General features: G+C 39.3%; 1 protein-coding gene across 1 annotated transcript in view; it reads right to left on the bottom strand.

Annotated features, from left to right (window-relative positions):
- LOC140543894 (cadherin-18) overlaps positions 1 to 17954 on the bottom strand; it is a 225079-nt gene extending 207125 nt beyond the window's left edge. The window contains exon 1 of the mRNA XM_072667197.1: positions 17882 to 17954. The gene's annotated coding sequence lies outside the window, so the exon portion shown is untranslated. The remainder of the gene's footprint in view (positions 1 to 17881) is intronic.
- Between the last annotated feature and the right edge of the window lie 3456 nt (positions 17955 to 21410).

Genomic DNA, 21410 nt, shown 5'->3' with positions numbered 1-21410 from the left:
TTTTCGCACTTGAACTCTGAAAACCAGGTCCGGAGATTATTTAGGCAAGGGACAGTGCATGTCTAGTGCGGGAAGGATGTATGGCACGACAGTAAAGGTACGCTGCAGAAATAGCAGTGTTCTGTTTTTAGCACACTGAAGATTGCAACCAAGGCTACAGACTCATCCATAATGAAATCCAAAATTTAACCATACATTGTAATAGCGGGCTGGCAGGATAAAGTCTGGGTGATGTCCAGTGCAACTGATTCTGACATTTGCATTTACACATACAGCTCCTCTGAGGAATGTCCAGAAATGTTCTGGGTTATTGTACTTGTAAAAGGGGTTATTGTAAAAGGGGTTTAATATTACAGGATTTTACACAAATGGCAGTTTTAGTAAGTGGTCTCATGTAGCTCAACCAGAGTTACAAAGTGCAGTTAGCAGCATCTTGGGCCTGCAGGTGTCTTTTTTTTTTTACCAGTCAGTGTACCATCAAAATCATTTTTAAGCTGTTTAATTTTAAGATAGAATTGCTACATAAATATTCCTATAAAATAAGTTTGTATTGAGAGAATAACAACAACAACAACAACAACAACAATAATAATAATAATGATAATACCAATAGATCAATATCCTCTCATGGATTCCCTTACCACTGTTACGCCGCTGACACTCAACTCATGCTCTCTCCGTCTGACACACAGGTTTCTGCCCACATCTCAGCATGCCTCGCTGATGTCTCTTCTTGGATGGCGGCTCACCACCTCAAACTTAACCCCAGCAAGACGGAGCTGCTGTACATCCTGGAAACTGCTGGACTTAAAAACGATCTTGCCATCTCCTTTAAGAACTCACTGGTCACTCCTTCTACAGAAGCTCGAAGCCTTGGTGTAGTCATGGATGATCAGTTATCGTTCTCAAGTCATGTTGCAAACGTAACTCGGTCCTGCAGATTCCTCCTGTACACCATCCGGAGAATTCGACCCTTCCTCTCTAGAGAGGCCACCCAGGTGCTCGTTGAGTCTCTCATCACTTCCAGACTTGACTACTGCAACTCTCTTCTGGCTGGTCTTCCTCTATGCACCATCAAGCCCCTGCAACTCATCCAGAATGCAGCAGCACGGGTCGTCTTCAATGTCCCTAAATTCAGCCATGTTACTCCACTGCTGCGTTCTCTTCACTGGCTTCCTGTAGTTGCTGCCTGCATCAGATTCAAAACCCTGATGCTGGCCTACAAAGCCAAGAACGGCCCAGCCCCTCTGTACTTGATGGCAATGGTCAAAAGCCGATCAGCACCTAGAGCCCTTCGAGCTTTAAGTACGGCTCGGCTCGACCCGCCATCCCTCAAAATCCGCGGAAGACAAGCGTCCAGGCTTTTTTCTGTCCTGGCACCAAAGTGGTGGAACGAGTGCTGTCTTCAAACGCAGACTGAAGACCCACCTCTTCAGAAAACACTTGGGCGAATAGCTTAGTACTATGGTCACCTTATTGACTTGTGCTAAGTAATGTCTAAAGCTTAGATGTATCTTTGAACTGTTAGTCTATTCAAACTAGCTGAGGTTTTTCTTGGGTAAATAGCAAAGCACTTGTGTAAGTCGCTCTGGATAAGAGCGTCTGCTAAATACCTTAAATGTAATGTAAATGTAATCAATAGAGTGACCAATAGAGTGTTTTTTCTAAACACACACTAGCATACAGGAAACAGTATCTTCACACAGCTCAAATACGATCCCACTAAACATGCTCATCAGACATTTGTCAGTAATCCATTTAACACATTTCCATGCATTTGAATAATCAGATAACGGAAAACTGTGCGTCTACAGGCTGTAATCGGGTTTCTGCTTCACAACCAGCCAATAATCCCACAGAATAAGACGTGACTTAAACGACAAGCAAAAGCAAAACTTCATGCCACAACTTTTTTTTGAACATGCATTATCTAGAAGATAAAGAATATGTAAATTTCAGCATCAGCTTTAGCATTGCTTCAAAAGTGTTTTGTCAGCAACTTGCAGATGCTGTGTTAAACACCGCTTGCTGATTTCCATACCTTACCATATACATGCACTGAGAAATACGATTACAGATGTAAAATCCACCTCTCACCTTTCTCCGATCTCAGAAATCTAAGAGTGTTGTTCACATGACCGCTTCACTTAATCAGATAACTGCAGAAATCCAATTATGAGTGGATTTTTGAGTGTATGTATACACTCTTATGGTGCTTTAGACATATTTACATTTACATTTACATTTATGGCATTTAGCTGACACTCTTATCCAGAGTGACTTACAAGGTTACTTGTATTACAGAGGTGGGTCAATGTAGCGTTAGGAGTCTTGCCCAAGGTCTCTTTTTGGTGTAGCGTAGCAAAGTCATGCAGACCAGGAATTGAACCCCAGTCTCCCACATGGTGTAATAGCTCACTGGCAGGTAGTGGTGTTATCTGTTGCACCACACCAAGCCGTGACATATGTGTGTAATTGTAAACATGTTGGAGATCTAGTACCACACACACAGACACACACACACACACAGTCACCTGAAAAAAAAAATCATCTGAGATACTTCTCAGATGTAGGCCTGAACTGCCTTCACATTAGCTTTGAATGCCAATCAGTTAATAGAACACAGTATGCTCTTCCTTCTTCATATCAACATGCATAATATATCTGCCCAGAAGTCAACGAGAGAAGTTAATGTAGCTTTAATGACATTTGGAACACAACTCATCACTGCTTCTCACTGCCTTTCATGGCAACAGGCTGCTTAGGAAATCCATCTTGTCTCAATGGGTTGCATTTTAAAGCGTGCTGTGTTCACTTCATGTGAAGCCCTGAGTTGCTGAGTGCTCTGTGCATGAAGTAATTAAGCAGCAGCTCTGTGTCGATGGCCTGGGTGCTGCAAGTCAGACTGCCTTGCCACCAGTGACCTGTTTTTCATGCAATTCTTCACGCATTCATAATGCTGTGGGCACAGCCAACGTTTACTCCTGTAGTGTCACATTTACTCCTCTGGTGCCACATATTTAGCTTGGTAGCTAATAACAGAATACACTTTCTAATGAATGCATTCAGCTACTTTACGCTGCACACATTACTCACGCGGATGTGCACATGCACACACACAGCTTGTCTAGTACCTGTAGAGAAGTATTGCCAATAGAATAGGACTCTGTGAAGCAGACAAACATGAATCTATTGGCACCATGCCAACTGCCAGACGTGGGCTAAGCATTGAGCTGTGGAGCAGTGGGAGAACTGTGTTCTCTGGAATGATGGTGCTCCATCTAATACTTTTAGGATAGGTTGAAGAGTTGGGGATGAGGTAGAGTGGTGATAATTCAACATCCTGGCCTCACCCACACTCTGTCACTGAATGCAATCAAATCCTCACAGCAATGCAGCACAATTTAGTAGAAAGTTTTACTTGGACAGTAGAGACAGTTACTTCAAGCTCCAAACCAGGCAAAACAATGAATGAGCAGAATATATTTCATTTCTGTAGTTGATGATTTTTCAGGAATGGGAGGTGTATGCATGGAGGTTTCTTCTATATTTGACACTGTATCAGCTGATGAAAACACACTATACACGTAAACCAACCGATCACTGACTGGAAACCATAATAAAAACAACAGGTTAAACACTGGTTGATTCAGTGCAAACAAATAAACTACAATCACTAGTAAAATGTTAGAAGACTGTGTTGTTTAGTAATGTTAAGCTTCACTGTTATTGATGAATTCAGAGGTACTGTTTACTGTTTCCTAAAAAAATCAAAATCTGTTATTTGGTCAAGGATGCCCAAATCCTCACATGCAACCTCGTTTAAATTCTCTACATATTACACATTGAACACTTTCATTGCAGACAGGAGCCAGCAGGCTCTTTGCAGTTCTCAAGTGATGCTGTGGGCCATCTTGACCAACTGCCAAGTTGTTTCCCCAACACAATATCTTACAATGAAGCCTTGAACTGTCCAGACTAGCAAACCTAGCAATCCACACAAAATAGGCCTCTAATCATGTTGTAGGAGACCCAAGCGCTTTTGTGTCCCTATGGGGAATCAGCTTAGTATCCCACTCGACTCACAGCACTCAGCGACATAGAGACATATTACCACATGTCAGCAGTGCAGTGCAAGACCAATGGCCTATCTGTGAACAAATGAATCAGCACTATCATGACAATACATTGTCAAAAGCTACCTGCCAAAAGCACTGCATTTTTACAGAGTTATAGTCAAATCAAAAATTATTTTTCTCTAGGAAGGCCACCCTGTGCTTGTTCAACTTTTTGCCATCTTAAGACCTGACTACTGCAACTCCCTGCTGGCTGGTTTTCTTATGGCTGCCATCAGGCCCTAGCAACTGATCAAGAATGCAGTGGCTCGACTTGTTTTCACTTGTCTTCCTAATTTCACTCCTCTCTTGTGTTCCCTGGAAGTTTCATGTTCCTGAGATCCCTCTACTGTGTTACCTTATTAGGTATCAAAACCTAATCCATACCAAGAGCTCTTCAAGTTTTATACAAAACTTTTATTCAGTCCTGGCACTGAGGCGGTGGGGTGAAGTATCTAACCTCAAATGCAGCTAACTAGTAATACTGTCTACAAATAGGAAATCCTTTTATCTTCAGTCTTTCCTTTCTTTAATTGAAATGTATGCTCAACAATGGAAATTGGGGTCAGGTGACAGACTTGACGAGTTCTTAACAATAAGCTCTTAGACCCTTAAAAGCTTTTTAGATACTTAAGTAGTATTTTTTTCAGGTCACTGTCCTCCTTTTAGGTCATCATCAACAAAAATCATAAAAAATAAGCCATTATCACTGATAATCACACATGTCTGTTCTATCACCATGTTTCACAAATGGAGGTGCCTTTATTTGGATTGTAAACAGTTTATATATTTTTTTCTCCGTGCTTCTCTGATTTATCACTCTGAAACATGTCAATCTTCATCTATATCTATCAATAAAACATGTCTCAGAAGTCTGCAGGTTTTTCATGTAATATTTAAAGTTAAGTATATAATATTAGCTTGCATGGCTGTACTAAAGGCATATTTGTACTTACAGTACTTGCATCTTACAGTAAACCCTTTCAACCCTGTTCTCAAAGAGTGTTTCTACATGATTGAAAGTCTCAAATGAACTGAAAGTTCAATACTGTGGTCTGCAGCTTGTTTGCTAATGCTAAACTCACTAGTTTCTTTTATTCTTTAAAACGTACCACACAGTTGATTTTGACACGTTTTGTCACTGATTGATTTATTACTGCCAAAGCAGCAGATCTACAGTCCTGCCTCAGTCTCTGCTGCTTGTCTTAGATGAAATGTGTCAGTGTCTGAACAGATGTGAGGATAAGTCAGGAACATTTGTTCAATATGAGTAACAATAAAAGGTGACTGAAGTGTGCATTACACTCCTAAAGACAAAGGTGCTACAAAGGGTTCTTTGAGTGATGCCATAGAAGTGTTTTTGTAATAGAGATGGTTATTTGAAGAGCCCTTTAAAGGTTTAAAGAAGTTGATGTAATGGATCTTTACCAATTTAAAGGTTCTTTAAATTTGAGGCCTGCTGCCCCACACATGTTAATGCTTTTCCAGCTGGAACCACCCACACAGATTAGTTGGATCGGGTGTGTTGGGAGCAGGGAAACAGGCAAACAAGTGCAAGGCAGTGGGCTTCTATGAGCAGGGTTGAGAAATACTGTTGTATGGCACTGCGCAAAGAACCATTGGAAGCTGCTTTCGTTTTTAAGAATGTATACTTCAGTTTCCTCAAAATGTCTGACAGCATTTAGAGATGGTGGTGATTTTTATAAAGTGCAAAATGAAAAGTCAAATTCAAGCAGATTGAAGTTTCTCCTTTGCCATCAGGGGTTCTTATCTTCTCCAGAAAGGGACAGTGTGACTGCTGATTTTTGTTTCAGGCAAGCTGAAACATAGCTTATCAGCTGTCTGAAGGCTGAGACCTCTTGATTTAACGAGTGCAGGCAGATGTGCTCTTGCTTAGTTAGAATAAAAAAAAATCGACAGATACACCTACACTGTTAGATGTAAAAAATTAGATCCCTGTTTTCTCCATAAGATGATTAAATCACACTGATTAAGGTTAGAAAGTTAGACACTTTTTTATATTCTAAAAGTTGACTATGATGCTTCTACATCTGTACACCATTAATGGCCAATTGAGGATAATTGCAAAAAATGATGTTTTTGAACCATGCATGCCTCAGTAGAGGACCTAAGCAAAGACTGTGCTGGTGTTAGATGTTCTAGCCAAGACTTAAGTGACGCCATCATGAGGACATTTTACTTTGAAAAAGAACTATAGTTGAGAAATGTTTTTTAAGCATTTAAAGGGTTCTTCATACTCACACTTCTCTATTACAAAAAAAAAAAAACAGTTCCTGGTGAAATCAAAAGAGGTTCTTCTGTGGCTTTGCTCAAGAAAGCTTTTGGTGTACAGATAGAAGCTCACCAGACACCAGCTAAATGCCATAAATGTAAATGTAAGACAAGGAATGCAAACCCTGTCCATTTGTATGGTAATTACAGAAGACTACTTAATGAGCCACCACAGGGTAATGGAAGGAAATCCATGACCATCCTAACTGTTTCTCTTTATCTCTTAAATTGGAAGAGGCTATATTTGGTCAATGTTGTGAACACACTGAGGTTTGATTGTCTGTGCCTTCTGGGTTCTTTTAAACAGGTAAGTGAACTGCACTTTTGCATTTCACTCCACATGGGCCTCTGCTCTGTTTAGTTACTTAGGCTACAGAGTGTGTGCTCGCAGATGTGTTTGAATATTGGCCAGGGAAGTTAAGAGAAGTTAAAAGTTTTACTCTTTATTTTTCTAGCCAAGTACAATTCGACACATTAGGGAAGCAAGTTTTCTTTACTTGAGTTCTGCCCACAGTTTGATTCTCCCAGTGTGGCACTAGCAGTGTTATTGTAAGTGTGTAGCTTAATAATGACACTCTTGTTAATAGAAGATCTTTAGCCTGTTCCCCTGTCTTCATTACTGCAAACTTTTGAATTGTAATTTTAGTCCCACACTAGACTAGTTCTTGCACTGCTGGTTAATCACACCCCAGTCTGCCATAACGAGGGCTGTGGCGTTCCTCATGACCCTACACAAACTGCAGTGTTGTTGTTTTTTTACCCTTGTGTTCATTTTGGTTGGTGGTTGTTTGTCTCGTGTTCTTTAACTTTTCATTTTGTTTATGGCTCAAATTTTGTATTATGTATTATGTATTTTGTCATGGCCACACAAAACTTATCTTAAAACGTATCTTCAAACAGCTACCTTTCAATCGAAAACAATTAAAAAAACAATTTATTCCAAGTCATTTCATAGCATTTGTGTTTGTCCATTCATCATAACATTGACTTTCAGATTCCCATTGTTAAGTCAAAAACAGTGACAGTGAAGATTTGTTTTATCTTCCTTGGGCTTCCAAGGTCTTCAATAAACACTCCTTGCAAGTACAGTACAGTCTGTCTGTTAGCCTCCATTGTTACAAATGTTTATATTCTGCTTATAATAACCGGCTGAGAACACCTGCACTATATAGTCATATCAAAAAAAGCTGTTTAAAACAAGCACCATCTGTGCTGGCAGAGGGGGAAGCTACCTTGCGGCTGCTGCAGCGTTACTACTGTCCAGAGGGCTTTTTGGACATGATAAGTGAATCCGGTACAAAGCTGGATATTCAACTTGGACCAGTCAATGTGGAAAAGTGTGATGCTTGTGTAATTGAGCTGATATGGAAAAGTCAGTTTATACTTATCTTGAATATGGTCAAGATAAGTCATGGTCATGGTCTTACCACCGCTGAATGATTTACCTCTGTCTTTTCATGTGGTCAAGTAAAATCTGGGGGCTGAGATCACCATAAATACATGTTAATGAAGGTGTAAATCTTTGCAAAACAACTTCAAATGAGAAGGGAAGAAAACCTTAATCCAGCCATTATTTAGACCTGGAGCCATACTGAGGTAGGATCTTCATTTTAAAATAGTTGTTGTTTCACTGTTCTGGTAAAAGAGGTGGAGTTGGAGGTTCTAGGAAGCCAGAGACAGTTTGGGAGGACGCGAGAGTAACTTTTGGAAAAGCTTGTTTAGGTAAACAAGTCTTAAGTGCAGTTTCAGCGCAGGAAAAGAAAGGGAGTATTGTGTGTTCCAGTGTTACTGCAGTGAACTGAAACTGAGCAAGGCACACTTAAATTGATTTCTCCACAAATAGACTGAGATGGAGGCTGTAGCTTATGATGTGAGCTTTAGCAACTCGGCTTGTGGACAGACAGACAGTTGGGACTAACAGATGCTGCTACAGTGCTGTTAAAGAGGACTCACGGTCACCATCATGGTTGGAACTGGAATTTTTATTGGGTCCTTTCTATTGTTTTTTTCCCATAGGACTGTAATTTTGGTGCCTGTGCGGTTGGCTAAATCATGAACAGAGTTCATTGTCAAACAGCTCCCTTTTGTCAACAGCTCCCTTATGAATTCTAAAATTACAACATGTCTCCTTGAAAAGCATTGGTCAAACCTGTTAAATGCTGTTGAGTCAGAATTAGCCCAAACTACCTAACTGGTATCTAACTGGTACTTCAGTATAAGCATAATAAAAGCTAAAATCTCCAAAACTAATACAAATCTAATAAAAAAATTAAAACTCTACACACACACACACACATATATATATATATATATATATATATATATATATATATATATATATATATATATATATGAATTTTTATCTGTTGTCTAGCAGATCATGGAGTAAGACATTTCACAGACAGTTGCACTTAATGTAAGCTGCAAAAGTTATTAGAAAAAGTTAATGCTCACTCTTTGTACAGTTGTGAAAGCAGAATAGACTCTCATTACTGTGATGAGTATATTGTTATGTACACGTGTTCTCTTACCCTGCTTTTTTTTTTATTAAAAATTAGGAAATGTTGTAAAAAGAAAAAAACAGCCACAAGATTCAAACTGTCAAATAATAAATGCCTCATAGATGACAACCAAGTTTTTTTTAAAAAGGAGCAAAATAATCTGTACTAAGGCAATGGCTTTAACTATGATTAAAATGCAAACATCACATATAAACTTTTGCTAGCTTCTATGCTGTAACGATAATAGTTCATACATACTTAAAAACAAAGATTATCTAATGTGCCAGCTGTGCAATTAGTTATGGTCCAGTGACATGGATGGACTATGTATATAAAGACCTGTATGAATTCTATAGATGTTTCTAAATATAGATGTAAATACCCTCAAAATAAAGCTGTCATGCCTCATTTCCTCATGCTTCAATACAGTCACTGTGCAATTTATTAAACCTGAGAATTTCACAGAGCTAATGACAACCTGACTTACTAATCCTACCAAAGAACATACTGTACCTTTCTCGTGCTGTCTCCAGTTATCAGGCCTCGGCTTGAACATTTTGTACCCATTATTATGATGCACTATTGAACATACTGAAAAGTGTCTTTAATTACTCAGCAGACTATCCTGGTTAAATACAATAAAAATGGACTTCACATTTGAGTTCCTATTAGGATGAAGCCTACGTTGAGTGCATTCCTGAAAATGTTTTATGTACACACACACACACACACACACACACACACACACACACACACACACACACATTTATTTGAGTTGTACAGCTTGCATAAAGCCCCAGTGCTTTCATTCCCTCTAGTGCATTCTCCTCTGAGCACAAAGTGAAGACATTTCACATAAACAACTCTTGACAAACAAAGTGCCATTCACTTAGTGCTCAGGGAAAGCTAATTCTGTTTTTCACAAGCAATTCAACTCGACGCTGGCACTGGGGTGTGCCACCCATTGAGCTTGACAGAATATGGAAAAGAGCCACTTAAAAATGTGTTGAGTGGGACATTGAAATGTGTATCTGTTTCACCAGAGTCTTGCCCTCTTGTAAATGTTGTGTGCTAACAACAAAGGGCCATGTGTGCCATTATGAGTTAGCCAGCCCAATTATTCATGAGCAGAGGGATTAGAGGATGATGTAATTTTGGGGGGAAATGAGATGTCATATAGCCAAGGCTGGAAAAGAGCAAGAAATGATTGTAAAGATGTAGAAATGGAATCTATTTATCTAAAGTCTTAGATAAATAGATAAATGAAAAAAGCATGGTTTTCCAAACATACTTTTGTATGTTTCCTGTATTTGTATTAACCTTGCTGTCCTCTATCAGCAGTGTAAATCTTTGTTACAGATGCTTTTTGTTCATCATCACAGCAAGAAAAAACCTTTTCAACAGATTATCATGTCTGACTTGATAAATACAACATGTGAAAAAAATGATTCATGATTTACTACCTGTATGTTTTGTTAGGGCTTTATTAATGTTCACATTATTATTATTATTATTATTATTATTAACACCAGTTTCTTAATTCTTAATAGCCAAACTGTCTTGAATAGCATTTCATTTTGACTATATTAGTGTAAATCAACCTGAAGTCAAAATCAGAAACTTTTTTGCTGTTATTTAATGTTCTTGGTGATACAATACATTCACAAGAATTACCTCTATTCCCAGCTGCACTCCCATACATATGGACTAACATCCTTAACTTAGTCCCATCCCTTCTTCTCCATCAGCATTTCACCAAGTCCAGTGAGGGTGCTGCTCATACTCTTCCATGGGTGACTGCAAAAGCTTGTTTTGTCCACTCACAAAATGTACTGCTTTTAAAATGGCAATTTTTGTCTTTTGGGTTGGCCTGTCACAATAACATTTTTAAGATGATCTATTTTCCCAATTATTGTTATAAACAATGTTATTGTCATTTAAAAGAAACATTTTATGCCACTGATACACTGATAATATATTTGCATAAAAATGTGATTACACCCTTTTAAAGAGCAGTGGCCTTTTGATAATTAAGAATATATTTAGACATTGGAATCGGATAATATATTTTTTAATCCTATATAAATAAAATAAAAACACAGCTTTTAAACAACATTTACATACCAGCTCATTCATGTTAATGGGCTCACCAAACTTACTGTTCTGAACGGATTTGTTTTCAGAATAACAAAAAAGAGAAAAAGCTTGAGATGATGCTTATTTCACAACAGATGCAACACAGATCTGTTGCTGTTTGTCTTGCATTGGAATACAAGCTGCAAATGTCTGTGTATGGCTTAAATGAGGGTGTGAGAAACTGCAGCAGCAGTGAAACTGTATTTCACACTATTATGGTTAACCTTGGCAGTTAATTCGCAGTTCAGGTGTGTGCCGATCCGTACCTGTCGCAGTATGCACTGAGTGTATGGATGCTCAATTTTTAATTAAAAATGATCTGAAAAATGACTTTAGGGTTAAATGACATTTAGTGTACATTGCACACTTATCATAAATATAGCCAAACTAATGACTAACTCCCTGTACATTTGATTAACAGCTTGTACGTATTAAGATTCTATAGTACTTCTGTTGCATCTTTGTAGGTCAGACAGACTTTGTGTCTTTGAAGAAGCTGTCCTCAGCACTGGACACATATGGTATAAGATGAAGCATATGGCCTGAGGTTGAAGTGATAAAAGTGGTATAAACCATGAGGCCACAGGAGCACATTCTCTTCCTCACTAATCATGATCATTAATCACAGTGCTATGCTTTCGTTTTGCCACTAGCCATAAGGGCAATGGTCAAAGCTAGAGATTCCACCATGCTGCAGACACTCTCTGGGTAATATAAATGACACTGCATATAATATAAAATCAGAAACACACACACACACACACACACATACATATATATATATATATATATATATATATATATATATATATATATATATATATATATATATTGATGGATAGATGATTGATAGATAGATATGTTTGATGTATGCAGTCAGATTGAGAATTATTGCTATGCAATCTCATGGTAAATAAATATATAAACAATTTCTTCAGCAAGCCACCTGGAAACCTTAACCCATAGAGTCCAGACCCAATTTTGAATATTGATTGAGCAGCTCATTAGTGTTTTTTCTTATTGTGAAAAAGAGGTCACATGAATTCTGTACATTATTTAAGGTTAAAATCCCAGTTTAACATATACAATGGGGTCAGAACTGAAAATTAGGTCACATACACACATTCATTGATGCATGCAGGATGTTCAGTATATGCCACTTAGGGACTTAATAGGTTAAAGTGAAGCATACTGTGCTGTAAGCATTTTTCCATATTACATCACCATGGATTCTTATGGGTTAAGCTCTAAGCTGTTGAATTTGCAAGATATTGAGGGAACTGTAATTGGTTTAGGAGTGTTGTGATGGCTCTCTCTCTGTTGCTGCTGTGTGTAGAGAGAGTGACTCAGATGGTTATATTTCACAGGTGGTGCAATATTCATTAATTTAAAGTTTAAAGCAAACAATACAAAACATTGCAATTTACCTGCATGTACCTGATCTGCATTTCCAAATTCATAGCTTAGTAGACAATGGGAAATATGTGTTTGTACCTCATTGAAGTCATCAGTCTGTTCAGCTAAAACCTGGAGAAGAGAACTTGTCATATGACACTGGTTAGTTGTGCTGGGACTGCTGCCAAATGCAACTAATGAGCCAGCTGTGCAAACCGACATAGCAACTTCCTCTAAAATGTTTGGATACTAAGATGAGCCTCTTCTAAAACACTCTTCAGGTTGTTGTTACTGGGTACAGTCAATAGAGTTAATAGAGAGAAAGGTGTGGGGATTTGTTCCACATTTCAACCTAGACTGATTTAACAATGTTGAATAATACCAATCAGTATGGAATAAGGATTACTGTCATGCAAAAATTGTATCTACATTTTTGCAGTTTTTCACTTTTTGTTATAGTGCTGGGCGACATGACCTCAAATCAGCATCACAGCTAACTGAACATTTTACCTTGATTATGAGAAATAAGCAACAGACACAACATTTTTCTAACAGAATTAAACAAAAAAAAAAGAAAACCAATACAAGCAAGATTCATTCAATTAGAGGTGGGCAGGCTGGGGTGAGCAGTTGAGAAGAATGGAGGACACGGGTGGTGGTGTGTGTGATGTTTGACATATACATATGGGAAGAGGAGGAGTTGGGGTGTGGCCCATCTCCCAAAATGTAGCTAAATCATAACTTCACTTTGATTTATTTGCCCAGCCCTAACTTAACATAATTAGTTCATCTGCTGCTTTGGACCACTAGCTTCTAAATGACTTTTAACATTGACTTCAATTGAAAATTAAGAAGTTTTTCCTTTTTGCCATTTTGAAAATATAATACATGTTTTGCAAGATTAAACACAGGTTTCAGAGAGAAAATAAATAAATGATAAGAAACTGTGTTTTGCGAGTATTATCCTATTCCATGCTGGTCTTTATTTTTGTATACTCTGTTGGTTCTGTGCTGAAAGAGAGAAGAGCACCACCTAGGCTCAGTACTGCTTGGCACCTCAGGTCTGAAACAGAAACTGCCAGCTTTAGATAGAAAAGGCTGTGAAAATAATGTCATATCTTCTGAAATGAAAATCAAGAAATAAAATCAAGTCATATCAAACCCTTCTGATGATTGGATTATCTCCAAGAGAGAGAATTATCTCCCTAATGGCTTATGAGCGGGAGAAAAAGAGACAGACACACAATATTTGACATAGAAAAAGTATTAATATTGATAAAGCCCAGTGCCATTAGCCTGCATTTGGAAAGAGAGAAAGGTGGGGGGCGGGCAGCTGACCTGAGTTGTCTGTAAGAGTCTCAGAGTGATCCATAATCACTTGCTCAACACTAAAATTCCCCAGATACAGCACAGCAAAATGTATTCTGTGCTCAGTGAGGTCTTGTGCTTGTTGCTTTCAACATTAGCGTCATCATTAAGCACTTGCGTAATGGACCAGCATTAGCATGGCCACAAGTGGAGTGGAAAGATGTTCACAGGAAATGAGCCGTTAATCCTGAAAGACAATCAAACCGGCATTTATACTTTGGAGCTGAAGCAATGGTGCTGGATGTCTTTTTTTCTGCATTTAGATTGTGAGGCAATGGCAGGTAGCAGCTGGGTAATGATAGCTGGCATGCTAAGGGCATTTTAATCAACAGGAGTGTAATCCACAAGCCTGTGGTCGGCCATAACTGAAGTGTGGTTGCACACTTGCACCCACACACACCTTTAATTTGATTATTTGCATGGTTAATGTCTAGTTGTGCTCTTCTTAAGCATTTTTCTTCATGTGCACCACTGAAAATAACACAAAAATGGCAGTAGCTTCCACAGCTTCTGCTGCGCAATTTACACCGCAGATAAAGTGGCCCAAATCCATCATTCATCTAAACTGTTCACGCTCCTAAACTGACGCAAAAGAGCAATGCTTCATGCAAGGTTTTAACTTTCACCTTTTTAGCATCACAAGAACTGTCAAGTGGCTAACAGCTGGCCGCATCACCGAGAACGTGTTCAAGCTCGCTGTAAAAATGGCACGTTATTCGGCCCCGGTCACTTCTTTAGTTTGCTTCCTTGGTTTCTTTTTCTTTGTTTTTATGTTGTTGTTTTTTTTCTTTAACACTGCAGCTACATCCACTTCTTTAGAAATGCCTTCAAACACTGAGCGGTTGCGATATGTGCTTTAATATTTAGTTTAAACAGAGACATCACCTCAAATATTTATAGAGGTCTGTTACCTCACTATCCCGCCACTGAAAGCCTTCCTCACTGCTGTTGTCCATTTTTCCCTCTCTTTGCTGAATGTCGAGTTAGACTGACATAAAGGTTGCATAAATTCTGATCTGGCTGTTCAGAGAGAGTCGCATTGCTGCATATCGGATATGTATCAGATTTTGTATCAGATTTCAATATCACATAAAAAAAAGGACCAAAACGAAATTGTAAATATTAGATTCAGTGTGTTTTTGCTATTCACACTGCCACACAGATAACACTTCAGTGTCACATATGACGAAAAGGACTGGATTTGGGCCACTTTTACCTGCTGTGTGAATATAACCTAAGATGCCTACAAACCCCAGTCTCTTTCTTTCTCTCTCTCTCTCTCTCTCTCTCTCTCTCTCTCTCTCTCTCTCTCTCTTTCTCTCTCTCTCTCTCTCTCTCTTTCTCTCTCTGTCTTTTCTTTCTCAAGCAGAGTGAAGAGGTTTCTGCTCTGAAAGTGTTGTTGATATTTGTAGTGCATCATATTATCTTTAGTTCGATCACAAGTGAACAGTTTGTTAGTTTGATTCTTTTGCTTTTACAAATATGTTCTTATATTGTAGTGTATAACTGTAACATTTTTGTTGTGCCTGCTGTATCTCTATTGCTCCACTGACCTGTGACAGGGAGAATAGCATATTTGTTGTTCCAGGCTTGGCGCGCTGCTAAGCCATGTCACTCCACTGCTCCGTTCTCTTCACTGGCTTCCTGTAGCTGCCGCATCAGATTCAAAACCTTGACACTGGCCTACAAAGCCAAGAACGGCCCAGCCCCTCCGTACTTAATGGCAATGGTCAAAAGCCGATCTGCACCAAGAGCCCTTCGAGCTTTAAGTACGGCTTGGCTCGACCCGCCATCCCTCAAAATCCGCGGAAGACAAGCGTCCAGGCTTTTTTCTGTCCAGGCACCAAAGTGGTGGAACGAACTTCCCCTGGGTGTCCGAACAGCCGAGTTGCTCGCTGTCTTCAAACGCAGACTGAAGACCCTCCTCTTCCGAGAATACTTGGGCGAACAGCTGAGTGATCACCTTACTGACTTTTGTTTAGTAGTGTCTAAAGCTTAGAGGTATATTTGAATTATTAGCCTATTCAGACTAGCTGAAGTTATTCTTGGGTAAATAGCAAAGCACTTGTGTTAGTCGCTCTGGACATAAGTGTCTGCTAAATGCCTTAAATGCCTTAAATGTAAATGTAAACGCAAACTGCACTATGTATCTTTGGTGTAGCAGGCAGAACAACGCTCCTATAATATTTATAATATAAATTTACCGTTCCATTCCACATGCTTCTTTCACTTTCCCAGGCCACAGGACATGTTCACACAGGTGGTAAAGTAGCCCTAAACTGAAGCACATGCGTGAAAGAGCAATGCTTCATGTGAGGTCTTGGTTTCATCTTCGTCAGCATCACAGGAGCTATCAAGGAGTTTCAGTGGCTGACAGCTGGCCTTATCACCGAGAATGTGTTCGAGCTTGCCATAAAAAGGGCACGTTATTCGGCCACGGACACTTTGCTTTGTGCCCTGTAGCTCTCAACACATCCAGAATTGCATGTAAGCAAGTGTCCTTTTGGAGCGTCTCAAAGTGTGAATTACACCTCTGTGTTTAACTAAAGTCTAAAGTCTACTGTTTAATGTATGTAACTGACATATAGAGTGGAAGGTCAAACAGACTCACAAGCAGCAACAAAAGTTCTTTGGAGAACCCCACATAGTAAACATTTTTGTTTTATTCCTATTGTGTTAGAGGATGGTATAGCATAAATCTGAACAGTTGGAGTCCCTGAAAACCCCTGCCACTAAGACATCTTTCAATGGATGGTGTTTCAAATTCCTATGTTTTTAGATAAGCTTTAGATAATGGCAAGATTCTATACACATATCGGTCTAGTTTATTTTCTTGGGTCACGCAGTACATATTCAAGTCCAAATGTAATATATACTTTAAGTCTAAATGTTAGTGAATGTCTTTGTCATACTCAAGGATGTCTTTACAATCAAAACTCTTTACATTTATACACACCAGCAAGCTGCTGATGACAAAGATGTGCAATCCGCACACACACAGCCTGTCTATTCCTTATAGAGAAGTATTGTCAATAGAATCCAACTCTCTGAAGCAGATAAACATGAAACTGTTGACATCATGTCTAATGCCAGGTGTGGGCTAGAGGGGTATAAAGCCCCAGATCATGTAAAAACCAGACAAAACCAGAACAAGTGTGCTAGTCACCTTCACAGATGTTGACCAAAGCAGATTTTGTGCCACATAAATGAACCAGATTAAATTTATCCTTTATGATTCGCCTCAGTGTTCAACACACACATGATTGAATGTACTAGGAACACACAACCCTAGTGCTAGGAAGCAACCTCAGTGCACTTGAGACAATTAAGGGTTCAAGGGCACCATAGCCATTAACACTAAAGGAGGAGAAACCACTGTTACTTTATTCCCCTCCAACTCCCATTTCCTGTCGGTCCAGGGGATTGAACTGGAGACCTTCTTGTCCCAAAACACACTTCTCTAACCTGTAGACCACAACTGTCCCAATAAAATATAATATCACTGCCCACTCCAGAAAAATAAGCAGCACCACTTATTTAATGTTTAAACATAAAAAAGAGGCTCAGATACACATGAAAACACATAAACTGTAAGTAGTTTCACCCTACAGAGCTCCATGTACTGGGTCTTACAGGTCAAAAAAGACCCACCACCATGTTTAACAGCAAGGAACAACCCCACCCCACCTCCCCACCCAGATCTTTTCTTTAGCTTGAAAGTTCATTACATTTTCCTAGAGAGTGAGCCCAACATTGGAGAGAGTGAGACATCACTTTCTTCATACTTCCTTGAAAGCTGTTCATCATCAGGCTAAATAAATTGTCTTTAGGTCATTTTTAACTCTTTGGATAAGGGGAGTATATAGAACGTTGGGACTGCACAAGAGTTAAACACCTACACCTATAAAAGGTGCAGGTGCTGCACGACGCAGCACAAGCAAGAGACCAGCCCCCAACTCATCAGGTTGCCATGCTGTAAACATGCTGTTTCACTCACATCCACCATCTCCTAAGTATTCAGACAAGCTTAGCAATGAGCGATTCATACATTCATACTGTGTCCGCATGTCCTACCTGTTTACTTTCTCAGTGGACTCTTTCTCTCTCACACTGGTGTGTTTCAGGGTGCTGTTTTTTCCGATGCTCAGAAAGAAGCAGCCAGACACAGGCGGCGAGTGAACGAGCGGAGTGTGAGAGAGAGAGAGAGAGGGAGAGAGAGAAAACGACGAGAGAGTACTGAATTATGGATGGATGGATAGAGGGATCCCTGTGCCGCCCCTCATGTCGGATATGGCAGAGTGTGAATCATCTGTGGCATGAATCAAACAGTGTGAGAGAGAGAAAGAGGGAGAAAGAGAGAGAGAGAGAGAGAGAGAGAGAGAGAGAGAGAGAGAAAGAGGAAAAAGGAGAGAGGGAGGGGAATAGATGAACAGATCAGCGAGAAGAGAACACTGGCAGGCATGAGCACATATGCTTGCCCAGCAGCGAGCACTGCTCTCTCGCTCTTTCTTTCTCTTTCTTCAGTTCTTTAATTTTTTTTTTTAGATTTCTTCCTCCCTCTCTTCTCTCTTTCTCTTCTTTCCTATTTAGAATGGCCTGTACACAATTGCTCCTCGATCCCATAATCAATCTAAGTGGACAGAAGCTAACAGTCCTTCATCTAAACATTCAGTCAATATGAAATTGCAGAGATTCTTGCAGAGATTCTTGAGATTGGCTCACAGAATGCCACTAGACGCAGCACATACAATGACCACAGGGTCTCTAGCTAAATGGTTGCAATTTATAGCCAATGAGCTAAAATTTGCAGTATTTTTGCATATCACATAACAAATATACTTTATAATATAAAGCTAAGAAAAGGAATGCAATCAAATCCTCACAGCAATGCTACCAAATCTAGTAGAAAGCCTTATCCTGAACTTTAGAGACAGTTTCTCCCAACGGCAACAGGATAAACTCTTTTTAATACCCCTGATTTCAGAAGAAACAATGAATGGGAAAGTGTCCCAATACTTTTGTTAAATAGTGTGTAGTATTTCACCACCAATCCAGACTTGGAAACTTTTCCAAATAATAATAAAATATGATCTGTTCATTACATAATCACAATGTGCGTATGTATGCTTCGCTGCCTTACATTTCTCATGATCCTCTGAGTTAGCGCCGACGTGAGGTATTGCTGCCTTCAAAGTGCATCTCGAACGTGATTCAGTGGTAGGTATCTTCATCACAGTGCTGCCTTCTAAGGTACTGACTTGTGAGACAGTATAGGCAGAAAAGCTTCAAGGCTTCCATTAGCTGCCTTTCATTAGCCTTAAAGTTCCAGCACAAAATAAAAAAGGCAAACTTTGTACACCAAATATTTCTTGGCTGATCGACTATGTTTGGAGTAAAGTAGAAACGACAGCATTTTTATGAAAAAAAGTCAGAAATGTCCTCTGCATAACGCATGACTACAACCATGGCCATATTAAATTATGAACAGATGGTTCAGAGTGTCATTATCTTCAAGATCATCTTTAGTACATTCTGCAATATCTGTTTTTTAACTTACCATAAGGGTGTTTATAGGGATACTTTAATTAAAGGTGTGGGAAAAAAATGTCACCTGTCAGCCTGCGGCATGAAGTGAGGTGCTACAGCGCTGGTATTCATAATTAGCTCACTACACACTGCCTGTGCTACACTAACCTATATCACACATTGAAGGAGAGGGAAGCGATTCTATCATTTATAAATGATAAGTGCTCCACTCACAGTTGTTTTGACAGTTGGTCCAACATGTTGTTCTGGGCTCTTGGCTAGCGCTATAACTGAACATATTAAACGGTTTAACATAAAAAGGGCTACATCTTCTACTTATTACAAACTCATGTCATAACATACCGTTTTTCTGCTCTCTTCCTCTCTCGTGTTGTGCTGTGGCTTGTGTCAGTGGTTCAGAGAAAATAAAAGGTTTGAGCCTGATACTTCAAAAGGTGTGAGAGAGGAAGAAAGATTGACAGATGAATGAACTTACAAGCTCAGACTGAAACCTGCTGTGTGTTTAGCCTGTGTTGGAGACCAAACATTTTTTTCTTTCATAAGAGGCCTCCCAGGAATCAGATATATTGGCTGATGTGTACTCACAGGCTGTAAGTGATTTTGTGGAGTCTGATTCTGTTTCTGAAGAGGTTCATAGACTCTGCAATGATTTACTTCAACAGAGTAGATGTACTGAAACATCACAGATGACAAAGATTGAAATCTGCAATTAACATGCATAAAATCACATGACAGAACCTCCTCCCCAGTCCCCCAGTTGCATAGCAGTCTCAGACCAGGTGTCAACCCAACTGAAGACGAATAGAACAGTCTGACTAGCACCAGTGTAAATTTGTGAGAGCCAGAATGTCCTGGTACCCAACACTGCTCCTCTGAGCCATACTTTTCAATAAAATATTGACAGGGTCCAGCAGGGCATGGACAGACAGCAGGACCCAATCTCTAGAATAATATTCAAGGGGGCTTACTCTGGTGGCACATGGGTGTGGAAAATGTCCTCTCTGTTTTAATGGAAACTTGCCTTTTACCACAAGAGCCTCCGACTGGATAGAAGAGTTTTAATGGAAGAATACCATGGGACAAGCAATTGAGCATCTTAGTCTCTTAGCTTGGTGAAATGCTCCACCCACCTGAGGAACTGCAGGACTTGAGTGTTGATGTGAGGCTGATAATGGTTTTAACGGGTAGCCTCTGTCCAGACTAATGTACCTTTATAGGCAAATAAATATGGCAAGAACATGTGGAAACATTTTAAAGACCAAGCTAAAAAAAACTACATAGTAACAAAAAAATTGTAAAAAAATTTAAGTAAATAATAAATATATAAAAAATGTGAGTGTATTAGAAGTAGCTCTAGTTTACAAGCAGGGAATGATAGGTTTCTTTGAACATCATCCCATGCTTTACAGCAAGATTTCTGATTTAAAGCAACATTATAGCATTTTACCTTCAAATAACAGCTTCAAAATCCTTGTGATGCTCCACTGACTTATACTAGGGAGAACAGCCTTTCTATCCTTACCACTCTGGGTCATATTTGTGTAAAATCCTGTAATATTACTCTACTGCCTCAGTTCACATGATTCTTTTACATTCAGTGATGGTTCTGTACCTCTCAGCTTGTCCAGAAATGCAGGTGTAAAGTGTGTCCTTTGAGGTGGCTCAAATACGAATTACACTTCTTCACTGTAGGGGTTGCCTAGGAACAAGAAATGCCTTTTCTTGCGTAACGTTGCTTTAATGATAATTTAATTCCTTGCATTACTCACGTGTCTCTCAGAAAACAGTATTAATTACAGCAATGTTTTTTAAACATAAAATTCCTATATGTACAGACGATCTGTGCCTGTCACTAGAAATTATTTGCACATGCGAGTGCTACCTGCAACATCGGGCTGCACAGCTTTGACTGTGACAATAACTACTGCAGAGTCAGTGCTAAAGAACCATAAACAGTGAATAATCTGCTGAATCATCCAGTCATGTTCATATAAAATGGATGGATGGCGATCCCCATGCTGAAGAAGAGAGAGCCCCAGCCTCATCTACTGTAAGC

The sequence above is a fragment of the Salminus brasiliensis genome, chromosome 22, assembly GCF_030463535.1.
Source record: "Salminus brasiliensis chromosome 22, fSalBra1.hap2, whole genome shotgun sequence".
In the NCBI taxonomy this organism is placed as follows: domain Eukaryota; kingdom Metazoa; phylum Chordata; class Actinopteri; order Characiformes; family Bryconidae; genus Salminus; species Salminus brasiliensis.
Note: the sequence above shows the minus strand (reverse complement) of the source record. Positions and strands in the feature narration are given on the sequence as shown.